Below are 13,676 nucleotides of genomic sequence, written 5' to 3' on the forward strand. Positions count from 1 at the left end.
ACGTGGCCCCCCCCTCAGCCGCACGTGCCAGCCCTCATGCCCAGGCCCCGCCCCTTCCTAACGGCTGTCAGGGTGTCTCGTGCCCCCTGCCCCAGTCAAGGCCTGGCACTTCTACTGCTTGCGAAACGCCCTTGCATGAATGAGTGCGGCCTGAGGCCTGCACCTGTGGCGTGACTGCTTGTCACAGATCCACCAAATAGCTCGTGGGAATTCAGACTCCAGCCTCGGCTACTCATCCTTCCTCAGATTCAGCCCTGTGACGCGCACCGTACTCTACGGTCACTACCGTTAGTCCCTGCAGTAGCCACTAGCTAAATGTGGCTGTTTAAATGTAAATTCTAATTAATTACAATTAGGAATTAAGGAACCGGTTCCTCGGTCACTGTAGCCCTGTATCAAGTGCTCAGCAGGCAGACATCGCTCGTAGTGACCGTATTGCACAGGGCCAGTACCGAGCGTTTCCATCAGGGCAGAAAGCTGGATTGAGCAGCACTGGATGTGCATAGCGACTAGTGAATACGGTAGATAATTCAGTAGGTTGTTACCCTGTAGTAGGAGCTTTTAAGTGGAATGAAATTATATTTGCCTTCAGAGATTTTAAGGTTTAGCTACAAATAAATGAAACAGGACCACGTGAAGACGAAGAATGTGTGAGGAACACTAAAGAGTGTCTCAGAGCACTCAGATTTTACTCCCATCATTTGCCACCAACGAATCGGGCAGCCCTAAGTGCCTTCCTACTGGGCCCCAGTGCTGCAATGTGTAAATAGAGAGTTAGCATCGTCTCTAAGCCCCCTTTTGACTCTAAAATCTGACCCTTGGGCAAAATCTCAGTAGCTTGCATGGTTTGGACACATCTGCAAAAGGACCATGTAGTTGATGCGGGCTTACCTGTAGCCTACCTCATTCCAGTTTTCAAAGGATGTGAAAACTGCCCCCTCAACTGCATTTCCATCCTTATTCTTACAATATTTTACTCTGGCTTTCCAAATGGTTTTCTCCTGATTTTATTCTATTGTTCTTATTGTTCTTTCCAATGTTAATAGGCATTCCATTGGGAGAAGGAGGAAGGAAGGTTTCTATTCTTGACACTTAGCCCACAGGACCCTACCCCCACATGCAGGAGCAATTCACCTCACTCTTTTTTTTTTTTTTAAGATTTTATTTATTTATTTGACAGAGAGAGAGAGAGAGAGAGAGAGAGAGAGACAGCAGAGCAGGAACACAAGCAGGGGAGAGGGTCAGAGGGAGAAGCAGGCTTCCCACCGAGCAGGGAGCCCGATGTGGGACTCGATCCCAGGACCCTGGGATCATGACCTGAGCCGAAGGCAGATGCTTAACGACTGAGCCACCCAGGCGCCCCGATGCAGGAGCAATTCATAATGCTCTTTAGTTTCTTGAAGGATCTGACAAGAAAAGAATCTGCTTTTCTTTCTTTGTATTTTTTTTTATGTTCTAACCATCTGTTTATTTATCTCCTCCCCCACACTGAGGAGTTTACTTGGTGTGGGTCACAACCTGGGGCCTAGAATCTGAAATCTGAGGTTCCCTCCTCCTCTCATTTTGTGGCTTAAGTGGGTACATAGTCCAGGCACAACAGGTGTCTCCTTTTGGGTACTGCAGAAGGAAGGGGGACAGAGGCACACCCATAAAGATGGCCACACCCAGGAGGGACTGACAGGTGGGAAGACAGATCCTCCCAATTAAAAGGCACTTGTACTTCAATAAGAGGCTGGGAGTTGGCTGGGAGTGTTGTAAGAGCAGGGAGGAGTTATTCCGAAGGAAGTGTTATTTGCAGGCTTTGGAGAGAAATGAAGGGAGTTCACCTACACCCGGGCGATCTGCAGGGTCAATAGGGGTTGCTGTATGTCTTTGCTGCCTCAAGGGGAAGGTGATGTAGGCATTATAGGCAAAGAGGCTTGTAGCAAGTAGGCCCAGTAACCCTGCGATGATTTTGGAGTGGTTTCCTCCCTCAACAAGGACAACAGTGGAGGTGATCAGGTAGAGGATGGCCACCATGAGGGTACGGAAGAAATCACTCCGAGGCCAGTTGATGATCTGTATGTTGGTGTGACAAAGAAGATAGCAGCAGGGATCATCTCGACCACCGACAGGGAGGCGTATCCTGGTGTGGAGGCACTGAAGCAGATCAGAATCACCAGGCACAATATAATCTCAGCAAACAGGAGAATTCCTTTTCGGGTGCGCGAAAAGTTGGTGCAGGCGGCCCAGCAGCCGAGGGCCAAGAGGCGCTCAGAATCCGCCGTGGGGTGGGCCGGAGTCCCTAGGGGTGCGGAGTATCTACTCACTTGCTCGTGGATTCCGGGACGCTGCCCACCCTGCCGTCTTGTCCGCCGTCTCTCTTTCTTTGTATTTTATATATATACATATATATATATATATATATATTTTTTTTTTTTTTTTGCCTCGGCTTTTCCCAAACTAATTTAACCAGAGGACACCTGCCCCACAAAACACTATTAACAGCTTCTGAAACTACTGCTGGCAACTCTGAGAAACTCAAGTACCTGAGATTTTACCCTACTTGCAAGTAACAAGGTAGGCTGCTGCAGTTTCGTAGATGCTGGCAGAAGATGCAAGACAACTGGGTCAGAGACAGAAGACGAAAGCTCCCCTGAGACATGCAGAAACTTGAGACACCCATGAACAATTGCCTCCCAACAGCACCTTTGTTCATGTCATAGCACATGTGGAAAATGATCATGTGACCAAGCACCACCCAACCACCCTGAGGGCTCAGGGGATTAAGCTAGAGCATATGGGTCAGGCACTCAGCTCTTGATCACTTCACAGGTTATGCTCTCTGAGACTTAGTTTCCCCTTCTGCAAATTATGGGCTACAGGCAGCCTGATTATGAAGATTCCTTCCAGCTCTGGCTTGCTGTGACTTGTCCTGGACGGTAGCATTTGGGGTTGCTGTAAACAGGCAAGGCATGGCAGTTCTGAAACAATGTAGTACTCCTAAGCAAGCCACATTATGCCATTAGAAACCCAAATTACTAACTGGAACTCAGAGGGACAAAATCCCTAAGACTATGCCTGAGCAATCCTTGGATTACATAACAGTAATTCAAGATTGGGGACACAAAAAGCCACGTGAAGCGTCCATTTTGAAGATTATCAGATGGCGATTTAAAATTCTGCACTGGCTTTCCTCTTTCATTCTATATTCTCGAGGGAGCTAAATTTGATACTAGTCAACCCAGACCTAATTAGGGAGGAAAATCTGTTGTATGGGCATGAATACAAGAACTGCTTCATGAGGTGGTACATACCACTGCTCAGAATGTGACTACTGTTCTTGTGGAAAATTCAGAATTGACACTATTTTTTTTAAATATTGCTATAGACAGACACGAAAAGATGCTCAACATCAGGTAATCAGGGAATGCAAATTAATCAACAATGACATATCATTTTATGCTCATCAGATTGGCAAAAATTAATAAATATTCATAAGAATATGCAGAAATAGAAATTCAGTCATTGCTGGTGGAGATGTAAGTGGGTACAACCACGTTGGAGTGCAATTTGACAACACTTTGTAAAGTTAAATATCCACATAGTCTGTGATGCAGAAATTCCACTTTTCGGGATCTATCCTCTCATCCATGTGTAAAAGGAGACATGTACAATGACGTTCATTGTTTTAGTGAAAACAATGTAAAGGATGTCTCAGTAGGGAAATGGAAACACAGTGTAGTTCAATCCTATAATGTAGTATACTATTAGTATATGGTACTTAATGGTGATCGGGATCAATTACCCTAGCCAACATAGTAATTCTCTTTTTTTTGCTAGTTTGCCTAGCGGCATGAAGTGGCAGTACCAGCTTCTAGTTCAGTGGGACCATTGTTGTGTTCTCTGAAAGAAATAGTCCTCTCTTAGACAATAAGCTTCCAAAATAGCAGAAACCAGAGTTGTGGGAATGAGAAGCAAAGTGCAAAATTTTTGCAAGTGGGTCATTAGGTATTTCTCATCACCACCCATTAGTTCTCAGCCTCGTGTGTCTGGTTATGGAAGAAACCACGCTGTATGTTGATTGGCCCTAGTTCGGAGTGCATGACACACCCTGCAAGACAGCACCTCAAACTCACGGGGTGCTTTCTCCTACATGGTGTCATACTAGGTTTTCAAGAGGTGATTTCATTGTTCTAGTAGGGCAACCTCTTTTTTTTTCTTCAACTTTATTAAGGTATAATTGCTAAAAAAAAAAAGTAAGATATTTACACTGTACACATAGTGATTTGATACATATATACACTGTGAAAGGGTTCCCTCTAGTTAATTAAGACATCCATTACCTCGCATATTTAGCTCTATCTTTTGTTCTCTTTTCTTTTTTTTTTTTGATAAGATTTAAGTTCTTTTAAGTTTAAGTTTTTTTTAAGTTCTACTCTCTTAGCAAATTTCAGTGATATATCATTGACTCGACCATATCAACTATGGTTGCCATGTGTCACATTAGATCCTCAGACTTATAGCTGAAAGTTTATACCCTTTTTACTAAACTCTCCCTATTTCCCCCACCTCCCAGCTCCTGGCAATCCCTTTTCTAATCTCTGTTTCTATTTCTATTAGTTTGACTTCTTTAAAAAGTTAAGATTCCACATATAGGTGATACCACAAAGTATTTGCGTTCTCCGCCTCGCTTATTTTCTGGAGAAAAAAAATCATTTATTGGACTATGTTCTAAACAAATTGCTGTGACTACTGTTGACTTGTAATAATAGATGTGTAAGCTTCAATTCAGCACATTTGAATTACATATCCTTTAATCAACACTGTATTTAGGGACGCCTGGGTGGCTCAGTTGTTAGGCGTCTGCCTTCAGCTCAGGTCAAGATCCCAGGGTCCTGGGATCCAGCCCCTCATCGGGCTCCCTGCTCAGTGGGGAGCCTGCTTCGCCCTCTGCCTGCCACTCCCCCTGCTTGTGATCTCTCTCTCTCTCTCTCTCTCTCTGTCAAATAAATAAAATCTTTATGAAAAGCATTGTATTTACATAGAAGTTAAGTTGGAGAACTTCCAGTTTTAGAGATATCTGTTCATTTTTGAGAATAAACAAAAACAAGAGGAGCGCCTGGGTGACTCAGTCAGTTAAGCAACTGCCTTCGGCTCAGGTCATGATCCTGGGGTCCTGGGATCGAGTCCCGCTTCTCCCTCTGCCTCTCTCTCTTTCTCTCTCTCTGTCTCTCATGAATAAATAAATAAAATCTTAAAAAAAAAATCCACTCCAGTGTATCTGGTGTGAGATATGCTTGCCATCCAGTGAAAGGAACTGCTGCTACCTTTGCTCTAGTTGAGAGACTGGGGCTCAGGAAGTCTTTTCTAGAACTGGTGGTTCTAGGAAAAGGCAACTTTAGCAGGGATCAGGGGATTGGGAACTTGCTGCCAGAACTCTTGACTCCAGACCCTCACCAGCAAAATGAGTGCCCTGCACGTGACACTTCGCTCCCCATTTGGCTCAGTTTGGAATTCAAGCAAAGTATAATTTTGTCTAATTGGTCATACCGAAATTACATCCCAAACACTGTCTGCAAGGTAATCTGGGAAACATAGTTTTTTTTAGCTTTCTAGTTTCTGTAGTATAGAAGGCAAACCCCCAAAGGTTGGATGTTGAGCAAGCCACTATCACGTTCAATAGCCTCACACCCAAGATCAGGGCTACTACCACCCAGGCACATTCTACTTCTGACTCACTCTACCAGCTCCTTCCCCTATGCCTCCTGTCATAGAGAATCCTACATATCCACCCTTTTTTAAAAAATATTTTATTTATTTATTATTTATTTATTTATTTGTCAGAGAGAGAGAGAGAGAGAGACAGAGAGAGAGCACAAGCAGGGGGAGTGGGAGAGGGAGAAGCAGGCTCCCCACTGAGCAGGGAGCCCGACGTGGGGCTCCATCCCAGGACCCTGGGATCATGAACTGAGCTGAAGGCAGACGCTTAACCGACTGAGCCACCCAGGCGTCCCTACATCTCCATCCTAAAGTAGAGAAACTATTCTAAATCCTTACACTTTTCCTTTTCCCTGCTTTCCTTCCCCTTGAATGAGCTGAAGTTTAGCTTCCTACTGATTAACGCTTCCTGGGTTCATCACTGTCCTGAAAAGCCTCTGTGATGGATGCTGCTCCACCTTCCTCTTCCAGGTGAAGAGGAGCGGTCAGTAATCGCCTTAGATCCCTTTGCTACCCCAGATCATGGTTTCAATGCTTGTGGTCAATCTCCTCTGTTTTGGAGCTCATGTTTGCTGATTATACCATCTGTTTCATTTTCTGCATCTCAAGGGCCTACCTACTACATTCCAGAAAATTCTATTCTCTACTTCTCTGACTTCCTTTCCATCACAACTTTCGGCCATTTTCCTTGCAATGAAACTGACCACATGCCTCCTTCACCTTCCAATTTTCAAATCAGAAGGCCACTGAAGTATTTATCCTCCTCAGACATTTTGCAGCATTTGAAACTGTTAACTTTCCTCCTTTGCTGAGGTAAGCTATGTGTCCCTACAGTGCTGTAAGCTCTATGGGAGAAGAGATCTTGCTTATCTTATTTATTGATGTATTTTTAGTGCCTACACAGTGAGTGGCACATAGTAGCCACTGGATAAATATATTTTAATGGCAATTGCTAGGACAGAGCACAAATCTCACATCCTTCTAATCCCTAGCCCATTGGCTAAATGTGTAGGTATTCCCTGAGATTTAGCCACGGCTTCCTATTTGTGTTGTTTTTTTTTTTTCCTGAGTGATATACTTATTTTCATTTCTTCGGTGGCCACTCCATGTCAGCAACGCTTTTATCTTTATATATCTAGCCTTACCCCTGTCCTCCACTCACTGTTGGAATTTTTTGCAAGACAGGATGACTTTTCTTTGTTTACGCTGAGTTTGAATTCCTCTGTGAAACACATGCTTCTAAGTCTTCCATCCATTTGTTATCACCCCATCAAGAAGGTGGGAGAGTGAAGAATGCCTATTTTCCCCTAGCTGGAATTGGCATGGGACACTGAAGGGTCTAGAAGAGTCTCTGATTCTTCAGGGCTTATAAGGGTGGCTAAAGATAATAAAATGCCAAAGTCTTAGTACCTTAAAACAACAAAGGTTTATCACTTGCTCATGCTACATGCCTGACACAGGTGGGCAGGGACACTCTGCTCATTGTTGTCCCCGTTACCTGGACTGACAGAGGTGCCACTGTCTTAGGATGCCACCATCTCAACTTGAGCTTCCAAGTTGCCGTGTCAGGGGAAGAGAGTGTGGACAATCACAGCGTCCTGGCTCGTCGATGCGTCGGCCCAGAAAGGACATGCATCCTTTCTGCTTTCACCTCATCAGCCAGAGGAAGTTACAGGGCCAAGCTTCCCTCAAGGGAGGCATGTGCCTGGAAGGAAAGAAGAATCAGGAAACATGGTGAATCCTAGAAATGCCTAACACTAGCATTAATACAAACAGCAGTCCTTTATGGGGGATGAGCCATGCACTGGGCGCTGTGCTAAGCACATTATATTAATCCTCCTAACAGGCCTGAGGGAAGTGTCAATATCTCCATATTTGGGGGAAACTGAGGTTCAGGGAGATTGTGTGATTTGTTTGAGGCTGTAGGTGATATTTAAGCCGGGATCTGAACCTGCGTCAGTTGACTGGCGGGCAATCCTGGCTCTCCCAACAACCGCTGCTCATTGCCGACGCTGTACTCTCGTACTTAATGCCCTTTCCAGAACTCTGTGCTTTTGCACCCATGATGCCCTGGGCCGGACCAAAGTGGGAAAAGTGCATTCTTGGCAAACTCCTGTTCACCCCTACTGATCCATTTCCAACCAGAAGCCCTCTATGAAACTTCTCCTGACTTCCTCCTGCAGAACTCATTGCCTCAGGCTCAGCGGCACTCGGCTCAAATCCCTAGCAGAACACTCATCACATGGTTTTGTTATTATCTGTTAACCTTCTTATTTTTTCCACTAGACTGTGGCTCCTTGAACAAGGGAGCCATGTCCCATTTCTCTCTGTATTTCCAGGGCAGAGGCAGAAAAGCTGAAATCCAGCCAGCCCCAATTACAAAAACATGCCAGACACGCGTCTAAGCCCTTGACACATGGCAATGTCACTCTCACACCATCTCGATGAGTTAGGTGCTATTATTACCATCACCCATTTTACCAGTGAGGAAACTTAAACTGGAGAATGTTTAAATAACTTGCCCAAAGCCTCATAGGTAGTAAATAACTGTGGGGGGATTAGAACTCCCGCAGTGTAACCCCAGAGCCTAAGCGTGCTTAGCCACTATGCTACTGCTCGAAACTTCTTCTAGCTCATATCTTAGCCCTTTGCTCCTAAAAACTTCATGTATTTCCTAAAATCAGGAATATTCTCTTATATAATCACAGTACAGTTATCAAAAATGGGAAATTAGCATTGTCCTATTATGTAATCTACAGACCTTATTCATACCCAAGTTTCCCAATAATGTCTGCTGTAACAGAAGACAACAATATTTTCTGGTTCAGGATCCAGTGCAGGACCATATGTTGCGTTTAACTGTCATGTCTTTTTAGTATGCTTCGACTGGCAACAATTCCTCGGTGTTTCTTTGTCTTTTATGACTGCAATAATTGTGATGAGTACAAGCCTTTTATTTTGTAAAATGTCCATCGATTTGAACTTGTCTGATGTTTCCACATTATTAGATTAAGCTTATTAATTTTTTTAACAGGAACACTGCCGAGTGAGTTGTGCCCTTCTCAGTGCATCCTACAAAGAGGCACGATTATCTCTTTGTCCCTGTAATTATCTATTGTCTTATGCTAATTTTTCTGTTTCCAAGTGTCATTTTCTTCTGCGTTTCCACATCAAATACACTGCTTAAGTCATGGTGTATGGTTTTTTTTTAAAGATTTTATTTATTTATTTGACGAGAGAGACACAGCGAGAGAGGGAACACAGGCAGGGGGAGTGGGAGAGGGAGAAGCAGACTCCCCGCTGAGCCTGGGGCCTGATGTGGGACTAGATCCCAAGACCCTGGGATCATGACCTGAGCTTAATGACTGAGCTACCCAGGCGCCCCATGGTGTATGCTTAATAAACATTAGTTGTATGACTAAATCTTCGTTCCTCTAAAAGAAAACTATTAATTAAGCCAAACTATGTGAATCATAACCCTAAGTTTCTTTCCTTTCTCTTTCCCCACACATAATAATCACCAAGTCCCACTGATTCTCTCTCCTAAATGTCATAGCGATCCTACCATCTCCATTCTCGATGTCATTGCGCTGACTCGTTATTCCAACAACCTGGCTTCCCTGCGTCTAGTCTTGCTCCCTTTAATCTATCTTTGGAAGATGAGCGAAAGAAAACGCCAGTCCTGTACAGTGGGCACAAGAATAGGTTTAATTGTTAAGTGTTAGTAAGATGAGGCACGTGGTCTCATGTTCACAGTGAGACCTGCCTTCCCATGGGGCCCAGAAATTAACTGCATTTGCCAGTGGGGTTTCTGGAAGTGGTGACAATGGCAAAGAAGACATTGTAAAATGAAAAGGGTCCTAAATAAGAATACAAAGTTAATCATGAAAACTGTAGGGCTTAGGTGAGGGGGGTTGAGAGCCGTGTGGCTAGCTCCTATAGTTGATGTTAGATAGCTTCACTTGCAATGAGGTATTCAGTCAGAAACAGCAGAAGCTGTTGGCCACAGTGTGTACTGCCTAGTCAGTAAATGACCCAAAGCTATGCAGGTATCCAACAAAAGCAGAGGTAGGGAATCAAGAATATCTTCGGTAGTGAGACTCCAGATAGGTAATCTCCTTGACTGAGCCTTAGAAACACCTCCGGGTGGAAGGAAAACCTATATAAAATGGTGATAAACTGTGTCCCTCATGCCCCCAGGTAGATCCTGCTAATGGCACCAGAATCTCATTGGGTCTTTGGTTACCGAAGAGTTGTATGGCTATTCTCAAGAAGTGGGTAACCCTGTATCCAAGCATGAGGCAGGGGAGGCAAGGGAGGCTGTCTTACTACACAGAAAAAGTAGCCCTGGAAGTGGGTGAGAAGAACACAAATGCTGCTTTGAGTTGGATCCGAGGTGAATCTCCATACCCATTTAGCATGGACATCGCAGGCTATGGACACATGAGTGTAGAAAATCAAGGCAAAGAATGGCTGAGTCCCCTGCCTGGTAGAAGCAATATCAGAGGCGTTGTATGATGGTGTGGTGCCGATAAGATCCCCCGTAGCCAAATCAAATTAGGGGTGACATATATAGCTTTGTGATAGTTGGCAGTATGGTCACTGCCCCAGACGGATACAGTCTGTCCATATCTGGACTAGGAAAAGAGAGGGTATTTGCCCCTTGATCCTCTACGTGCTTCCCAGAGTTGAATCTGTCTATGCGCAACCAGATAGGGTCCACGAGCTCCCCTCAGGAATGAACCAGGCCTTCTTTTATACGCTGGAGTGAAAAGCTCCACAGACACCCAGGGCTAACCATTCCATTACCAAAGGGAGTCAGTCTCTTGACATCAAGGAAGATGGCTACAGTGTGAAGGTGACTTACTGCATGAGCATAAGAACCACAGGAGTGTCCTCAACTTGCAGAGGAGGGGTATGACAAACCCAGGGTCAGAGCTATCTGCCCGGTGGGGAAGGACTCCAGACGCCATTTTACATTTGTGTTCTGGGGCGCCTGGGTGGCTTAGTCGTTGGGCGTCTGCCTTCGGCTCAGGTCATGATCCCAGGGTCCTGGGATTGAGCCCCGCATCGGGCTCCCTGCTCCGCGGGAAGCCTGCTTCTCCCTCTCCTGCTTGTGTTCCTGCTTGTGTTCCCTCTCTCGCTGTGTCTCTCTCTGTCAAATAAACAAATTCTTTAAAAAAGTAATAAATAAATAAATAAATAAATAAATAAATAAATAAATAAATTTGTGTTCATCCACATTTCCATGATCTATGTAGTAAAAATTTTCCAGCTACTCACTATGGTCAATGCAGGTCCGGAGAAAGGGGGAAGTATGATAACGTAGTGTGGTGCCCATGCAACTGTGCCACTTCAATGTGTTGTGGCGAGCATAATCGCCTGACAGCCCCACCTGCTACCCTTCTGCAGCCAGGACTGTGTTTGTGCCAAGGTCATGTTTCCTGGAGACCACTTCCAGCCAATGATTGAGCAACAGTGGGGGTACGAGGGCAGATCCATTCTTAGGAGGAGGAGAACCCCTGTAACAGGTGGCTTTGGCTGAAGAACTCCCCATCAGCCTGGTTGAAAATTGCTTGGAACTGTACTATAGCCTAAGATCCTTCGTACCCTATCCTCCTTCCTTTTCTGGAGGCCTGTGAAGTATATTTGCCAGTATGAGTCAGTCCTGTCTTCCATAGTATGACCAAGTTCACCCTGAATTACAGGTTCATGAAGCTGCCTGTGAGTGCAGGCTCTGGGGGGCTTCGGTAGCTTCTTTGTATGTCAAATGACAGCCCTTCATGGTGTTTGTTACTGTGCTGGGTCTGGACAGAGATCTAGTAGGCCACACATGGATATGCATATGACTGATGTCTCACGGGCTCAGTTGACTTACTTCTTGCAGATGCTTTGCTTTTCTCAGGATGCCTGTATTCCTTCCGTGGCTTTAACGCAGGGGGCTCCGATCATATTTGGCCACCAGGCTGATGACTTAGGACAGGTTCTTAAATAACATTCCTAGGTGCAGGATGTGCTGCCTCTGATACCCAAAGAGGCCAAACAGGTGAGAAGGGCTCCTTTTGTGTAGCTAATGTTTGCAAGGCCAACGGTTTTTCCTCATTAGGCTGTGGAATAGCTATTTGGGCAGCTGCTCATATAGCCCTGAAGCCAGGCACTCAAGAGGCCTGGTCCTGGTCTGTATCCTGATTCAAGGTCTTGGCACCTGTGCACAGCTGTGCTTAGAGAGCATGTATAGAGAGCTGTGAGGGTCACCAGAAAAATATCATCAAGAGAGGGGCACCTGGGTAGCTCAGTCAGTTAAGTATCCGACTCTTGATTTTGGCTCGGGTCTGGATCTCAGGGTCTTGAGTTCAAGCTCTGCATTGGGCTCCACGCTGGGCATGGAGCCTACTTAAAAACAAAATATCATCAATATAACATAATGGACTTGCCCAACTCATTACTGATATGTTGCCGTTATTAAGTATTGCTGGGGAAGTTCAAAATACCCGAGGCAGGACAATAAAGGTAAACTTCATGCTTTGCCAGGTGAAAACAAAATAATTTTTTTTCTTCCTTGAGAAATCTGGAGAAGACATTAGCAATGTCTAGGGCAATTCTGTCCAAGAATAATATAACGTGAGTCACATATGTAATTTGAAATTTTCTAGTAGACCTATTTAAAAAAAAAAACAAAAAACCAGTAGGAGCACCTGGGTAGCTCAGTTGTTAAGCGTCTGCCTTCGGCTTGGGTCACCCAGGGTCCTGGGATCGAGCCCCACGTCAGGCTTCTCCCTCTGCTCCTTCCTCCAACTCATGTGCTCTCTCTTTCTCTCAAAAACAAATAAATAAAATCTTTAGAAAAAAGAATTGGTGAAAATCCTAGTATGCTTTACTCTAACTATGCCTCCTCCACCTTCTTCTTCCACTTATATAAGGACCCTGTGGTTACACTTGGGCAATCGGGATAATCCTTCCATCTCAAGGTCAGCTGAGTAACAACTTTTAATTCCATATGTATCCTTAATTCCCCTTTGCCATATTCCAGGTTCCAGTGATTAGAACATAGATATCTTGGGGCTCCTGGGTGATTCAGTTGGTTAAGCGTCTGCCTTCAGCTCGGGTCATGATCTCCAGGTCCTGGGATCAAGCCCCGGATCGGGCTCCCTGCTCCACGAGAAGCCTGCTTCTCCCTCCCCCGCTCCCCCTGCTTGTGTTCCCTCTCTCGCTGTGTCTCTCTCTGTCAAATAAATAAATAAAATCTTAAAAAAAAAAAACAGTAAAAAAGAGGCAGGTATAACTAATGGTAATGACACAGTTTATTTAACCCAACAGATCCAAAATATTAAAAATTCAGCATTTAAATATAAAAAATAATTAGTAAGATAATCTTCAAACTAAGTCTTCCAAATCCATTGTATACTCTGCACTTAACAGAATACCTCCGTTCTGACCAGCCACGTTTCAAGCGCTCAACAGCTGCCACATGTGACTAGGGGCAGAAGAACTGGACAGTGCCACTCTAAGGCCACATACCAGGTGCCAGGAATGGCTGCAATCAGTTCAGTTACCTGTTGATGTATCAGATGCTTTGAGTGTCATGGTGGCCACTATTGAAACCACAATGATCTGCAATCAGGGGCCACAGACACTGGATTTACTCACTGGCTAAAGAGGGCTGGGAATTGGAAGATACTGTGGCCTACCACTCCCTCCCAGCAATGGGATAAGCCTTGTATGTATTATTTCTCACCTACTGATATGTGCTTGTTTCAACTGCACAATCCTGGCAGGCTTTGGAAATACAAGAGGCTCTGCATTCACAGGGTTGAGGGAGCCCAGCATGTCCATACCTATCATGAAGTCTGACAAAGGGACCAATGGCATTTGCAGTAATTGTGCTGAGTCTCTTGGCTGTAAGTGAAACCAGTCTGAAACCCTGCCAGGGAAATTCATTTACCGTGCACTTACTGGTCCAAGAACAACAATGTCTT

At 44.8% G+C, this 13,676-nt stretch overlaps 1 pseudogene; it reads right to left on the reverse strand.

The window, feature by feature from the left end:
* Window positions 1-1,458: 1,458 nt before the first annotated feature.
* On the reverse strand, window positions 1,459-9,286 carry LOC112817792 (proteolipid protein 2 pseudogene; annotated as a pseudogene).
* Window positions 9,287-13,676: the final 4,390 nt, after the last annotated feature.

The sequence above is a fragment of the Callorhinus ursinus genome, unplaced genomic scaffold, assembly GCF_003265705.2.
Source record: "Callorhinus ursinus isolate GAN/ISIS: 27379988/994484 unplaced genomic scaffold, GSC_fseal_2.0 scaffold91, whole genome shotgun sequence".
NCBI classification, from domain to species: Eukaryota; Metazoa; Chordata; class Mammalia; order Carnivora; family Otariidae; genus Callorhinus; species Callorhinus ursinus.